Here is a 15,965-nt window from a genome sequence, read left to right on the forward strand (position 1 = left end):
CCTGAGAAACAGAATGGGGCCAAATTAGCAGACTGCTTCAGCCTTCTGCTGAATGAATGCTCCTGAATGTTTGCCTTGTGTTTTTCTTATTCAGTTATTAGCAGCATCACTCCATCTCTTACCATGTAATGTGAGTGCACAACTTATGCTTTTGCTTGAGGAGGGCAAAAATCCATATGAATTCAAGAGCAGAACAAGTGACCAACTCTTTTTACAGCTCTAGCGCTCTGTTCTGAAAGGGAGGCTGGACAAATATGTGCATTCAAAATATATTATAATTCTGACAGATTTTTATTTTTTTTTCCAAGCTATAAACCAGGAGATTGGTTCTATCTCATGAGTGTACTGGGAAATCTGTTACCTGGAAAGAGAATGGAAAAGTGTTTCCTCCAACTTTTTTTTTTGCCAAACCACACTACTTGTTTGTTTGTCCTTAATTCAGTTTAGTTTAATTTTGTATTGCAGTAATTGCATGGGCACATAGTGTCTTCACACAAAGAAAGAGCCACCTTGCCATCATCTTCCAGCTTAGATTCTGGATTGGGTATGGAGAATCCGGCAAGGGTAAATGTTAAGACAGGTAGGATAATAATGGAGAAAGAGTGAGGCAGAAGGCATCAGTGTTTCATGTATCATATAGATAATTTTTTTTGCAGTGTAACCAGTGGTTGTGTTTAATCACTTAAAACCCTGATGTTTTGGCAGTTGAAACCTTTGCACTTAAAAGGCAAGACACTCGAAAGTCAGACAGTAGGATGGAGAAGTTAGAGTACATTTTCATGGTTCTTTTTCTATGTTTAATATTTAGTTTTGCACTACAGTTGCAGAGCACATTTTCAAGATAAGATAAAAGATCCTCTTTTTAAGTACCCCGTATCTATTGAGGACTTGAGATAAACTGCGCATACCACTTTTGGAAATCTAGTTATAAGTCAGAGCTGTAGTGTTTAAAACACTTGCCATAATCAAGTTTTTGTGTCTTTATAGCAGAATGAGGTTTTGATGGAGAGCTGGCTGTCCTAGAACATGTGCCTGTTCAAATATGCCACATCTCTCACCTGGCTTCCAGTGGCCACTGTGGAGGAGTGTGCATCTCTCACAGAGTCTGTCTCTGATGTGTCAGCCTAAACAAACATCTTTGTGATGCTCTTGGGCATCTGAAATGGTACTACTCATCACATTCTATTCTATTCTATTATTATTATTGTTATTATTATCAATCCTTCTCACTGCAGTTGTACAGACTGTACTACTAACATCAGGCCATTTAGATATAAGGACCATGCATCTCTTACAGGAAGCCAAAGCATGCAGGATCATCTGTCAACGCCGCCTTTATCAGCCACACCCTCCCAGTTACATTAGCCTCCTCCACCCTGAAACAGGTAAGTTGGGTGACAGCGTTCCCAGGCCCCAGTCTGCAAGGAGTATCAGGGTGTGGTGTGGCCACTGGTTGGAGGCAGCATGCTTGTAGGCTGGGACTGGGAGGGCAGAGCAGCCCAGCACTGGTACAGGAGCCCAGCAGCACCACTGATCCTGCAGGCAAAACAGAAAAAGCCAAACCTTTTTGGCTGGATCAGCACACTTGTCTTGGTGACTGGGTGGCTGCACACAGGCCTGTGTCCTGGGTGGGGGGAACGTGAGATCAGGAGCAGAGTGACAGTGGCTCACAGTCCAGAGGACTTAAACTGCATCCTGGACTGGGTGACAGCGTAAGATGATTTAAGCTGTATCTCACAGGGGCATGGTTTGCAATCAGAAATATATCTAGCTGACATTAATTGCTGTTTTGGTTATTTCCCAAGGTCAGGTACAGGGTTTTCTATGTGCCATTACTCTTCCTGAAAGGGGAGTTGTGCTATTCTAAAATGGCTATATGTAGTGGGAATATATAATTGAACCGATATGCTGCAGTATTCTAATCGGAATGTAAGATTGAGGAAAAAAGGCATAGGTTTTAATTGTTTTGGTCTGTGATTATTTTCATTTGGACTCAAAATCTAGAACAATTGACCTTCTTAATCTGTCAGGGAGAATGATATAATTCAGGGATCTTAAATCAAGACCTCACCCTCCATACCTCAAAGCCTAATGACATTAAAACAATGTTGAATATGTACTGTAATCCCCTTCAGGTCCAGGCATTTTGTGTTTATTGTCTACCTCATAATCCAGCTTTAATTGTAAAATATGGTAAATGCCTATTTGTGCTTTCCATTTTCTCACTAACCTTTTCTGCAATTTTTAGAGGTGTTTTTTTTTTCTGTTTTGGTTTTTTTTGCTTGTTTTTACAATGGGAGTGGAATACAGGTCAAATTATCTCTGGTTCATGTGTGTACTGAAACCATAAGCTTAAATTCATAAACAGGGATGATGTTGTTGAAAGGTTTGTTACAAGAAAGATAAGTAGCGTCCCCCACTGGCTACATTTTTGGATGACTGGAAGCAAGCAGATCATGTGGTTCACCTTGCACTCAGTGGTGGGTGTATGTGAAACACACATGACAAAGCGGGGCTGTTAGGGAGCTGCTGAGAGGCTCCCAAACTTCATCTGTCTTCTGTGTGAATGGCAGAAGACAGCATCACCACCTACCCAGCCACACATGTGGGCATCCTACAGAAACACTACCATGTGGACACATAAGCAATGTCACGGTCCAGAATGAAACTGGAGGCTTTGTAGGTGTGGGAACAGGTGTTTTCTGGATTGCTCATATTGATTCAAGTCATATGTATGTCCCTGTCACCTATTCCTAATGTGCCTCTAAATTTCTTGTTTCTCTTAGATGCTTTGCCATGGATTTGGCAAGCAGCTTAAAAACAAAAATATTATTTGTTTAATGCGGGGGTGGAGAATAGAGAAGACTTTGTTAAAACTGTGGTATTGGGAGGAGCTCCTTATGTCTTCTGTACAGTTATGCTGTAAATCCACTAGTAGCTTGCAATCTAAAGTCTGTTTCTATTATTTCAAAATCACCTGTCTCGCATTCTTTTCTGTTTCAAGTCTGCCAGTGCACATTCTGCTTAAACCGTACAGTTTAATGATTTAATTCTCACTCCCTTTTTTTTTTTTTAATTTTCTTAGATAAGCTTAAGAGTCCTCCCCTTCAAGTTTATAACAAAAATGCAGATACAGAAATGTGCGCTTTCTTTGATGCTTTTTGTGTCATTCATGTTGTAAAACAATGTGTTTGATTTTGAGGGTGGGAATCAAGGGGGAAAAACCCCACAAATAATGTCCCTGTGTTTTTAATAAGCAAAGTTTTGCCAAGTAGCAATTGGTACTCTTTGGTTTTTGTGCTAATTAGGAGCTTCTTAGGATCCTCTAAGAAGGGGTTTTGCCAAGTTAGCAGATTTTCAGACAGGTGAGCTGCTTTTAGCTTTACCTTTGCTAGGGGCATTTTTTATAATGTTTTTCCTAATTCTATTCTGTTCTATTCTATTCAGCAACTATTCTGTTGCTCTGACATTCACCATGTTCTTATGCTGCCCAAATCACTGATGTGATATGTATGAAGCTTCTGTATAATTTTGTGCTGAAGAAAAATTACAGAAGCTGAAATAATCACTCAAAGCAAAAGCTGTTGTTCTGAAACTAAGTAAGGGAAGAGAGGAAGCATAGTCTTGTTTTCCTAAGCCAAATTCTTTACTGAGCCTCCTTTCAAAATACAAGCATAGAAGGTCCCATGAGGCTGTGGTTATCACTGACCCATTGAGGTCCATCATACTACAGGAATTGTGGTAAGTTCAGTTGAAACTTTTTTTGTCTCTTCACACAGTGGGAATGAAAGTTTTCAGAAGTGTTGTTCAAAACTTTTTTTCAAAGATACTTTTTCAAAGGAAGAGATACAGACGTTTTTGGACTGAAAGCACCTGAAGGCCCCAGTTTGAATTGACATGCATTTTTAGGGCTTTCCCATTGCTAAGACAAAAACATGTTTCATGTTAACTCTGTTAAATGATTTCTTGGCTTTTGAGGATTTAGTAATTTTACACTGAAAGTATCTTTTTTTTGCTGACTTCACCTCCTTCTTGAAAAGAAAAATAAGGGACAATTCAGAATCTTATTATTTAGCTGATCTTAAGTGGAGACGTAGGCCAATGTTAATATTTGCTCCAATATCAAGATGAGGCTTTCAATATGGCTAGTTCTCGTAGTGTCAGAAAATATTTTCCCTCATTCCTTATTATAGATTCCTGTCCTGTTAATCCCATATTGCTCATAACTTCTTTTAAAAGTCTACTGTTTAGCCAAGACATAGGAAAAACAATTAGAGAAGTATATTTCATGGGTACATAATGATTTTTTGTATTTTTGGTCCAAATCACTCATGAATGAGTATGTGAGCTGTGTGTGTGATCACACATTAGGAACCAGAGTAAACCTATGGATCAGAGCATTTTCTTTGGAATGGTCTTGGCTATAATCAGCTACAGTGAGACTTGGCTAGTGGTACAGATGGCATCTGGTTCTGAGCCACTACACACACTTTCATCTGATCGAACAAAACCTTCGTCTGATCAAATTCCCTTGCTGCTTCAGCAATATGTGATTGCTTGAACCAGCACTAAGTGTTTAGGATTGGTAGAATGGTGTAACCTGTAATGCCTATGTTCTCTGACTACTTTGTAATAGGAGAAAAGAAGCCAAAGCAAACCCTGAATGGGAGAGCTTCCGATCACTTGTTCCCTCTCTTCCCAGCCACTTTTGCATTTACTGGTCACATGTGGACCTGTTAGCTAGAATTTCACATTGTATTCCTGTCAGAAGGGAAGCTCTTTGCCACTTCACTTGGACCATTTGGTCCACTTGGACCATACTCTCAATCCAATTAAGCACTGATGTGCAGTGGGGTCTTGGTATCTTTTTCCTTCTGTGTAGCGACATGAGGTCATCCAAGATTACCAGTGTTCTCTCTCTCTTCTCTAGATTAAAGGAAGAGCTGCCTAAGACATATCTGGGGAAGAGTCCTTGTGTAGACCTGGAAGAGAAACAGAGCTTGCAGTCTCACACTGAAATTTATAGCTAGATGTTTGCTAACTCTTTCAAAGATACTTTCCTGACTTTACTGAGATTAGCTTTCTGACAGAGCCAAAGAGAAGAATCTTTAGATTTCCTTTTAGTTACTGTCTATTTCTGCTGAGCTTGAAAGCATCAATAATGGAAAAATACTCAAACCTTAACTGTGGTGACACAGTTTAAGTGGCTTGTGGCCAAACACTGTAAAAAACCCAAGGTCAGAATAAGTTAATAAAGAGCCTCCAGGTGCAGTTTATCTTCTGCTTGTGTTTGAGTAAAGAAGGTGCCCAGTTACAATGAGCCAAAAAAATAACTCCTCAGCTAGTAAGTAATGAAGTTGGAATCCTTCCTCTCTGATGCTGCAAAATTACAAGTGCAACTGAGGTTACAGGGATACAAGTGGTCCTGAAACTGTCTACAGAAGGGGACCTCTGGGATTTTTCTGTGGATGTGTGAGTAGAAGGGGTTGGTGGTTGCCCTTGTCGGCTTTCTCCCTTCTTCTTTTGTCATAGGGGAAGATCTTCCCTGCTGTTATTAAAAAGTGTTTGAACTCATTCCACTCCACAGGGTTCCTATATGATGTCTGATTTCTTGTCACTTTTCTTGCTGGGTTTAAAACTGGATCTACCCAGATGACTTAGAAGGCTGAACTTTCAAATCCAGGTCTGATCATCTGTTTATCATGCCTCACTACATTTCCCAAGTTCTGTATGTGACTGGCAGCTCAGTTCTGAGACTTTGTCCAGCTCCTAAGTTTCAATCATTGTCAAAACTGGCAAATGTAGGTCTTGCCTTCCAAATAGTGAGGAAGTTACTTCTTTAACTCCATTACTAGCTTTGCCACTGTTTTAACTAGTCCAGTGGCATGCTACTGAATCTCCTTTTGTTCTGTGAAGGGAGTCTGAAGAAATCAGCTTTGTGTGTGTTTTTAATTACATGTTTGTTCAGCCCTCCAAGGATGTCAGGAGCTGTGAACAGCAAATGCCAAGTGATTGCCAGGAAGAGAGCTGCTGACTGCAGTCCATCATAGACAGAACCCTTCTGTGTAGCTGCCACTGCCTTGCCATGCACATACCAATGATATCTGATTTTGATTATAGTCTCTCCTCTGATGATAGTGCTGTCTCGGGTTCTCCTGGAGACAAAGTCTTGGTCAAGTGAAAACATAAGCAATGGTGTAGTCAAGGACAAAGTCAGTCAGTCTCCCCCAGATTCCAGTCTATTGACTCTTCTTTCTTCCTCATTTGGAGTGAACTGAATGGCTAACGATCTCCCTTTAAATGAGCATAACTTGCTGTATTATGTTAGTCTAGACAAAGGAAATCAAATTAATTAGCAGAAAGATTGCAAATGTGCTGTGGAGGAGGGCCTGTCATTAGAGTACCTCATTTAGGCTCCTGTGGCTTGCTGTGTATTCAGAATGATAGCTCTGGTCTTTCTCTCCACAGAAGAGAAATAGAATAATACTAGGCTTCAATTAGAGGCAGAACTATAATTCTGGGCAAGGAGAGGGGGAGGTGAGTAGAAAGACGGCTGCTCTGCAAAGCCTAAGTCATAAAACATAAAATCCCAGTTTACACATGGCAGCAGATCCTTCTGTGATTGAATTACAGCCTTCATATTCAGTAGTGGGTCAGATCTGTAAACCAGAATACAGACAGAGCAAATATTTACATTCTGTGTGTAATGACAGAGGGAGAATCACTGATCTGAGCATGAATCAAAGCCACAAGAACATAGATGTGGGACAGCCACGTGTTGCCAGCAGTGTGAAGTGGAAGGAATGGAGTAAATTTCCAATATTTGGATTTTAAATTTCTTACAAATCATCCTGCAGCATTTGACTTAAAATGTGTCTTCTGTTTACTTTCAGTTGTGACACACACTGCCAATAACAGTGCATAAATAGCAGTTTGCCCATTCGTTGTGTGTGCTATGTGTTTTCTGATATTTCTGGAAAGTTATTTTGAAGTGCATAGGTATTTCACATTTTATGTTGATAGTGCATATATAATTAAAATTTTATTTGTATTCCTGACTTTATAACATCTCAAAAGATTTTTTTCTTTTGACAGCTGTTGAGACGCTTATTTTGGTCCATTTGACAGCTATGACAGTCAAAAAGGTTACTGTCAGTTTGGAAATATCAGTAGACATGTAGTGAAGTAAAATTATTTTTGATATATTAGAAAACAACATAAAAACAAGGGTCAAAATATTTCAAAACTGAAGAATGTGCATCAAGGCATCAGCTGGTGCATGGACTAGGGCAGCCAAGAAGCCATGTAACTCTAAAGGTTTTGAATTCCAAATGTCATGTTTGTTTATAGGCTTGCAAAAACACAGCAAAACAACCTGTCAGAGCATGTGATTGCTGCACTTTTCAGCCCTTAGAGGTGTGAATTATGTTTTAGTTGCATACATCAAGTTTTTCTTGTAGACACCCTGAGTGAACAGGGCTCCTTTCAGAGCAAAGCCCACAGCTGCATTAAACATTTGAAACAAAACTAATTAAACAGGGATTGTGATGGACCATTGGTTAACCCACAAAATGTCACTGCAAAAGTAAGCCAAGCAGAAGGCTGGTGCTCTTAGGGAAAGAAGAAAACATCTGGTAATTCTGCAAGTAAGTTTGTGAACAAAAAGGGGTTACAAAATACTACAGGATCAACCCAAGGATAATACCGTGTGTGGTGGTAGCAGTGACTTGTTCCTGCTTGGCTTCCATTGACACAGAGTGCAAACAAGCTTTATGCTGTTGGGCCAGCTTACACCCTGGGTGAGAGAATGTATTAAAAACTTAGAGGTGACCCAAAGCTCTTTCAAGGTGTCCTGTGCTATGTGTGAACATTAGAGCTCATGAACTCTGATTTTCTATGTGTGTGTTGTTCAGTGTGCCAGTCCTCACAGTAGCCCTAAACTTCCCCTTTGCTACTTACACCTCCTGTTCTGAACTGTGGTACCATTGACTTGTTCCCCCTGTCCCCTTCCCTGAAATACTTTTCATGCCTCCCTGGGTACCCTAGAAGAAAACACACTTAGTGTTATGCAATAGAAGTTTCAATCCTGCCTTGCTGTCCAACCCATCTGAAATTTGGCAGAGGAAAAGAAATTAATTGTGAGGAGGTGTCAGATGTGTTGCTTATAAGCTGAAGGAAAGGAAAAATAGGATGAGAGGATTCCCTAGATTTCGCCTTGCTGAGGAGAAAAAGTGCTTTTCTGTGAAACTAATAATTCTGGCAGGGCACTTAGTTACGTGTTTGCATGGCATGGACCTGGTTGGAGTTAGCAGGCTGCATGGGGTGAATATTTCTTTTAGTTGTTCATTAGCCTAGATCTTCTGCACTCTGTCTCCAGAACTGCTCTAAATTTTAGTTGGGAGGACTGATGCTTTGTCAGGCAAATTTAAGCAGAGATTAATGTAAATGAAAAAATGTCCCAAGCAATATATCTATGCCATTTTTAAGACAACTGTATGAAAATAATAGCTGGAATGATTCTTAAAAGTGCCATATTGGAAAGTAGTGGGATATATAGCTAAAATTTTGTTTGTATGGGAATTTTCATACTACCTAGTAGAAAGATTAGCTTATGGGATACTGGGATAATAGCAGTTCTTATTTGAACCATCTGTGTGTCAGCTCTATAAATAGGATACTGGCTTACAGAAACTCATAAAGACTAGACCATCAATAATGTTTTAGACTTTTCAAACAGGAACATGACCAGAGTCATAATGTGGTATGACACAGAGCCTGAAAGAATAAAACTATCTGAATCTACCAGAAAATCTGGAAAATCTAAATGTTACTTCTCTGCTGATTAATCATGTTTCTTATATACAAGATTACATGCCACCTGTTGATTTTTAGAAGTACTTGGATTTTTCTGATCATTAAGAGAAGCAAGCACTTCTTTTGAGCATTTTCATGATGCTTTAGAGACCTCAGTTTTCTCCTAAAACAGAACTCATTCAAATGCCCTCTTTCTAGAATGGTGCAAGTACAGTAAGGAACATAAATTGAAGATAAATGGTGATCTCCCTTATTGAGGCTAGAAAATGAGCTGTGCATTCTAGAAGTAGTGTGTTGTTTGAAGCTACAAAGAAATGAAGCTCTTAACTACATCCCTGTTCTATCAAGTCAGGGAAACTATATTGGAAATTCTCATACAAAATAATTTTTTTTTATAAGAGTATAATGTTTTTAAAGAAAAGCTTGCCTAAGGGTAACAAATCTGTATTTCTTTGCAAAAGGATGAGTATTGGTGCCATGCGGTGCAATTGAAAGATGTTGGAAACAGTCCATTCTCAGTTAATTTCTAACCTCTAGTAACTCACTTCCCCTCTGAGCTCAGTTCTGGTCCCACCATATGTTGGTCACCAAGTCAGTCTACAAACATTTGAAGTCGTGTCGCTTAGTCAGGCATTGGTCTTGGATGAGATTTCTATGTTCTGTTGTAATGCAAACAACAAAAATATAATGGAGACTGTTCATTGCAAAATAGTCTTTTGTAGCATCGATTCTCCAGTGAGGAAGCAAGGAAATGAGCTATTGTATTTAAATGCTGAACTTTCCCCATTCTTGTGTTGACTGTCCTCTTTTCCAACAGGCAGAGGGATGGTCACAAATGAAGACATTTGCTCAAGCCACCGCTTCCCTTCAGATTTAGTTTTTAGTTTCCCAAGGGCAGAAGTCTGCTGTTTTCTCCTGAATGAAATGCTGCCAAATGGGAGTGTAACAGCTGCCTTCGACACAGAAGAATAAAGTTAAATGTAGGCTGTTTTTACTTGCTGGACAAAATGTTCATATGCAAACAGAACTGACTTGCCTCTTTAGGACTCTTTATCTTGTGCTGAAAAGCTGAGAAACACTGAGAAAGAGACCAGGTATCTTTTCAACTTTATTCACTCTCACAGAAAGACATTTTTAGATTCATGGGAGAATTATCAGTTCTTTCCAAAGAAGCTCGTCTTCTTGTATCCATTCCTTCCACCCCCTGACTGTAGTATTCTTCAAAACCAGGTTGTGAGGAAGAGAATCAGCCTCATGGACAGCTAGCAGAAATCTGGTTTTATTTTGTGGGTTTTTCCCTCCTCCCACTCCCCCTTTTTTCCCCAGTGTTGCATATGCTGCCAGTACTGATGACTACCCAGACACTTCTGAGTAGGACATCTCACTCTGCTTGGGACAATTCACATGTGCTCACCAGGCAGACATTTGTCTGTGGTTGGTTTCAAAACCACAAGTTCCTGAAGCTGAAATAGCAACAAGATTTAGGGCTTTTAATCATAATGATACAAAAAAAACCCAACCTTTGTCCAGTTACCTGCTAGTATTCAGAGTGTGTTCCTAATCTCCTAAAAAAGGCTTTGCTCCATTACCACAGGTACTATAGGATGACTTTGCTTTTACATTTCTTGCAGCTTTCATTCCTTCTCTTCATTTCACTTTTTCTGTTTTAACATAATAAATGCTGACACAATTGTTAAATCAAAATCTTTGCTACTGATAAATACAGGGTCATATGAAGTTGATAGTGTCTTTCTTCACTGTATTACCTGGCTAACATTTAACCTTAAAAAGAACCCAAACCAACAAAACTTGCAGCACTGTTTCCTGCACTATTTTCTTCTATTTGGGGTCATTTAGTAATTGCATCTGTTATGTGTATGTGTGTTTTTTGGGAAGCACTGGTATTTATCATGGACATAATCACAGAGGACGAGTAAGGTTAGAAGGAACCACAGTGGGGCATCTGGTCCAACCTTCCTGCTCAAGCAGGGTCATCCTAGAGCACACAGCGCAGAATTGCATCCAGACAATTCTTGAATGTCTCCAGTCAGGGATACTCCACCACCTCTCTGGACAGTCTGTTCCACTGCCCGGTCACCCACCCAGTGAAGAAGTTCTTCCTCCTTTTGAGATGAAACTTCCCATGCATCAGTTTCTGTCTGTTGCCTCTTGTCATATTGCTTGGCACCACTCAGAAGAGCCTGGCTCCATCCTCTTGGCACACTCCCTTCAGAATCTTTTAGGCATTGATGAGGTCCCTTCTCAGTTGTCACTTCTTGAGGCTGAACAGGCACAGCTCCCTCAGCCTTTCCTCATAAGAGAGAGCTTCCAGTCTCTTAATCATCTTTGTTGTACTGAGGATCCCAGAACTGGACACAGCACTCCAGATGTGCCTCACCAGGGTTGAGGGGCAGGATCACCTCCCTCAACCTGCTGGCAATGCTCTCCCTAATCCATCCCAGGACACCATTTGCCTTCTTGGCTACAAGAACATACTGCTGGCTCTTGGACAGTTGTTGTCCAGCAGGACCCCCAAGTTCTTCTCCACAGAGCTGCGTTCCAGCAGCTCAGCCCCAGCCTGTCCTGGTGCAGGGGTTACTCTTCTCCAGGTGCAGGACCTTGCACATGCCTTTATAAAGTTCGGTCAGTTCTTCTCTGGTCGTCTCTCCAACCTGCCGAGGTCCTTCTGAAGGACTGTACAGCCCTCTGGGGTACTGGCACCTCCTCCCAGCTTTGTGTTGTCAGTGAACCTGCTGAGGAGTCATCTGCCCCTTCACCTGAGTCATTGATGAACAAGGTAGACAACACTAGTGCTGGACCTTGGGGGACACCACCTCCATCTTGACATGTGCCACTGGGTACAGCCCTCTAGGATCTGCCATTCAGCCAGTTATGAATCCACCTCACTGTCTACCCATCCAGCCCACACTTCCTGACTTGGCCTATGAGGATGTTGTGAGACAGGGTTGAAAGCCTCACTAAAGTCAAGAGAGGCAAAATCCACTGCTCTCTCCTTATCTATACAGGTTGTTGTTTCATGGCAGAAGGCAGTCAGGTTGGTCAAGCATGATTTATTATTTGTGAATCCATGCTGACTTCTCCTGATCACCTTCTTGTCATTCATGTGGCTAGAGATGGACTCCAGAATGAGGTGTTCCATCACTTTTCTCAGGGTTGAGGTGAGGCTGACTGGCCAGTAGTTCCCTGGGTTCCCCTTCTTGCACTTGCTGAAGACTGGGGTGTGACATTTACTTTCTTCCAGTCCTGGCACCTCTCTTGACTGCCATGGCCTTTCAAAGATGATTGTGAGCAGCCTCACTATGGTGTCCACCAGTTCTTTCAGCACTCATGGACGCAGCCTGTCAGGGCCCATGGACTTGTGGATGTCAAATTTGCGTAGGTGTTCTCTAAGCCAGTCCTCCCTTCCACCATTCCTTTACACTGTTCTCCTGGGTCAAAGATGCCTAAGAGATGTCATTTCAGACCAGTGCAAAGAAGATGTTCGGCAACTCTGTGTCTTCTGTTACCAGCATTCCCAATCCATTTAGTGAAGCATCCACATTATCCTTAGCTTTCCTTTTGCTATAGTTACATTTGAAGAAACACTTCTTGTTCTCATTGATGTGCTTGGCCAGATTTAATTCCAGATGGCCCCAACCTTCCTTCTTTCATTTTTACTTCTCTGACAACCTCTTTATATTTATTCCAAGTGGGCTAACCCTACTTCCATCTCCTTAATGATAAAAGTATGTCAAAATACCAGGGCTGACTTCTTCAATACTTTCCTTCCCCCTCTGTATGGTCTTCTGGAGCTGTAGTTTACAACCAGTGATTCTCCTCACAAACTCCTGGTCCTGGCTTTAAAAAATTATCTATTCTAATTCTCTATTCCTCCAGCACTAATACTACTTTAAAAAAACAAAACAAAAAAACCCCAAAGGTTTGAAAGCTATGCAAGATAAGAAGGATTCAGCCTATGAAGCGCCTAATACTATAAATCAGTGATACAATATTTAGGTCAATATACTTCGTGGCAGGATGAGAGTGCAAAGTGAAACTGCTGGAGTAGTGTGATCCTTTAACACTAATGAAGGGACCAGCTACATTTAAACAGGTTTCAAATGAGCTTGTCTTTAGTTCTTGAAAGAATAGTTCAGTGGTTTTAAACATGAATTTCTGTTGTCAGTAAAGGCAGATAAGAAAGACAGAGGACAAGATGAGGAGGAAAAGCCCAGCATTCAAGCTGGTTAGTTTTAGTGTCAAGGGTTACTTTACTTTCAAGTTTCCTTCTGTCCTAAAATTAACACATAACACATTGCTGAAAGACAGGAAAATTGGCTGAGTTGTTGGTTCCTCTTATATTTTTGTGCATGGATCAAGAATTCTTCTAAACCCCTAGCCTTTTCAGTAAAAATTCAAGATAAAGCTCTTGGAAGTAGAAGATCTATTCAGTGCAAGCTGAACTAATATAGTGCAACATCCTTTCAACTAGCATGGACTGTCTCCACCAGTGTTTTCTACTTCCATTTTGTTGATTAATTAGTTTATTTTTCAATAATTTAAGCTCATAGTTTTCAGGAACTGTCTTGATAGGGAGAATTGCTAAGTTCTGGCATTATTGGGGAAATCTTGTCCTGTTCTGAAGACTGCAGGCTGGCATTGTTGAAACCTAACTTCATCTCCCCCTTTCGAAAAACAGAGCAAGAGCTCGCACAGTAGAGTGTGGCTCCTGGGACATCCAGCCTACAGGAGGACCTTTCCTGGTTCATTCAAAGCTTCGTGGTGTTCCCTGTAGACAGTCTTGACTCTCTGGGGAAGAGGTGTTGGTGCAAGAGAAAAGGATGGATCTCCTTTGTGGAAGGGAGAGAGAAGGATCTCCGTCCATGTGAGCCAGTGAGGGTGCTAGGAATTTATTAAGTCTGAAAGAAATGTTTTCTCCCCCAGAGGTCTACTCTTAGGGCTGTGATGCAACAAAATAGCTTTCTTTCAAATCACTATAGAAGGTTCTTGGAGGACAAGAATGGAAAAATTTCTGCCTGTAAATTTCCGTAATGGCATTTATTTGTATTTAAGTAATTGTTTTTTGTGTTTTGTGAAGTTGTTTTGAAAAGTTATGTGTTGTACTCCTAGAACATGGTAACTACTGCTATAATGCATATCTGAATAACTGAATCCTGTATTGTGTTTTTTACATTTCTAAAAGTTTGGTCTGCCCAGACTCCTTCATGCTTTGTTGTTGTCACTGGCCTCACTCTTGGCAATTTAGGAATGGGAATCTATTAATGATGGAATGATTTAATAAGACGCCCATGTCTCTGCAAAAGGAGATACAGTACAGTGTTCAGTTACTGCTAATGCTGTTGGAACATCGGAGAAATAGTTTCCAAAGGATAGCTAAAAGAGAAAAATTAGCACCAAATACCTCCCTTGCACAAAGATGCCTGATTAGTCTTTATTGAGGTCTTTATGAGAACACTTTACCATTAGAATCATGCCTAACTATTAATAAATTAAATAAATAGCATTTTTGGCTTCCTGGTAGAGAATTTGATATTTCCTGGCTTTCCACATCTGTTGCTAAAGCCAAGTTTTAGTTCTTTGAAAAGCTATGGCCTGGCTTGTCTTCAAGGAACGCTTCTTGTGTCCCATCTTAAATGTGAGAACTAACCATGTACATCGTGTTCTTACATTATTATACATATGAATGGTTTATACAGATTCTTTTTCTGACTAGGTCCAGTATGAAAGTAAAGGGAGACTAGAAAAAAATGCAGGCTTCCTGTATTCAGCCACACTCAAATGACCCCTGAGGAGATCTCTCATGTCTCGGAAGTTTGCAGTGTGGAAACTGGAAGCAAGTGATACAGGTGGTGAAATGTGGCCATCTATGTACTGTACAAGGTAATGGGACCTGATTTAATCTAGTCTGTAATGCCTGCATTTTGCTGCTAGTTACAGAGAAATATTTGTCCAAGGGAAGCTCTGCAGCTGCTAACTAAATTTAAATTTTTAAAAAATAAAAAAAAACCAAATTTGTTTATCATCTTCCCAGCCACTGGCTCTCAAAGTACTTGAGACTGTACTTCTGATGGGTGTATGACAGGTTTATAATACTAAGTCTTCTTCTTTATGAATCCATACTGTGATTAAGCTGAATAGGTAGAGTCTCAAATTCCATGGTAAGACAGGTTTTGCAGGTTTGGATTTTTTGGTTGTGGATTGGTTTTTTTTTTGGTTGATGGGATTTGTTGTTGTTGTTGTTGTTGTTGTTGTTGTTGTTGTTGTGTTTTGTTGTTTTGGTTTGTTTTAAATTGCCTGAGACTTTTATTTCTGAATTCCCTCCAGAAAGACCTGGTGGAGAGATGATTGTATCATACCTATATCAGAGAGTTGGATGCTTCCAGGAATGCTGATAATGCTGACTGCTCTGTAGGTGCTACAAAGTAGGTGCTAAAACAAACAGATGGGTCTCGCACCTCCTGATTTCCTGAGCACCTAATGTAAAATATCACAGTGATCTTTCAGTTATATCCCTCTTTCTTTCTGTCCACTTGCCAGCTTGAAGTATGCTGATCTTCAGAACAGGAATTCCCAGTAAGAATCTTTGTCCTGAGCTGAGAAACTGGTCATGACTTTGAAAATTAGAGGAAATATTGGAGCGGCCACTCAGCACAGATGGGCACTGGTGTTACCTCCTGCCCTGCCTTTCAGAAGTAGCACCCACTTCTTCTCAGGGGGACCTCTCAGAAAATGATGACCTTGAATTCTGAAAGCAAATCCAGTGCTCCAATCCAGAGAGGACTTCCCTAAGCACAAAACTATGATCTATTGTGGGGGTTACATGTCCTGCTCTAGAGCTGGATTACTTTTGAGAATATGTGAGTTATAGGGCCAGGAGGTTAGCATGCAAAAGGGAGCCTGCCTTGGTAGGTATTTTATGTTACACAGTAATTGGATACAAAGGAGAAATAGAGCTAAAGGCAGACACAGTGATCCTCGGTTTTCCCCTCCTAGCACAGTGACCTGACCTGTGAATGACAGAGCTGGATTTTGACATTCTCGCTTCCATGGCCAAGGAACTTTTACACTCCTGGGCCTGATAGCCCAACCCCAGCATGTTGGGTTTGATGAGTTTATGAACTCATACTTGA

At 40.6% G+C, this 15,965-nt stretch overlaps 1 protein-coding gene across 3 annotated transcripts in view; it reads left to right on the forward strand.

Annotated features, from left to right (window-relative positions):
* Positions 1-15,965, forward strand: part of GREM2 (gremlin 2, DAN family BMP antagonist) — a 38,855-nt gene that overhangs the window by 18,760 nt on the left and 4,130 nt on the right. Inside the window, exon 2 of one of the 3 annotated variants that reach the window (XM_058836724.1) lies at positions 1,298-1,385. The exons of 1 other annotated variant lie outside the window; for it this stretch is intronic. The gene's annotated coding sequence lies outside the window, so the exon portion shown is untranslated. Of the gene's footprint in view, positions 1-1,297; positions 1,386-15,965 lie in introns of those variants that run through there. One more of the 3 variants, XM_058836723.1, reaches the window with a different exon arrangement.

The sequence above is a fragment of the Poecile atricapillus genome, chromosome 3 (genome assembly GCF_030490865.1).
Source record: "Poecile atricapillus isolate bPoeAtr1 chromosome 3, bPoeAtr1.hap1, whole genome shotgun sequence".
In the NCBI taxonomy this organism is placed as follows: domain Eukaryota; kingdom Metazoa; phylum Chordata; class Aves; order Passeriformes; family Paridae; genus Poecile; species Poecile atricapillus.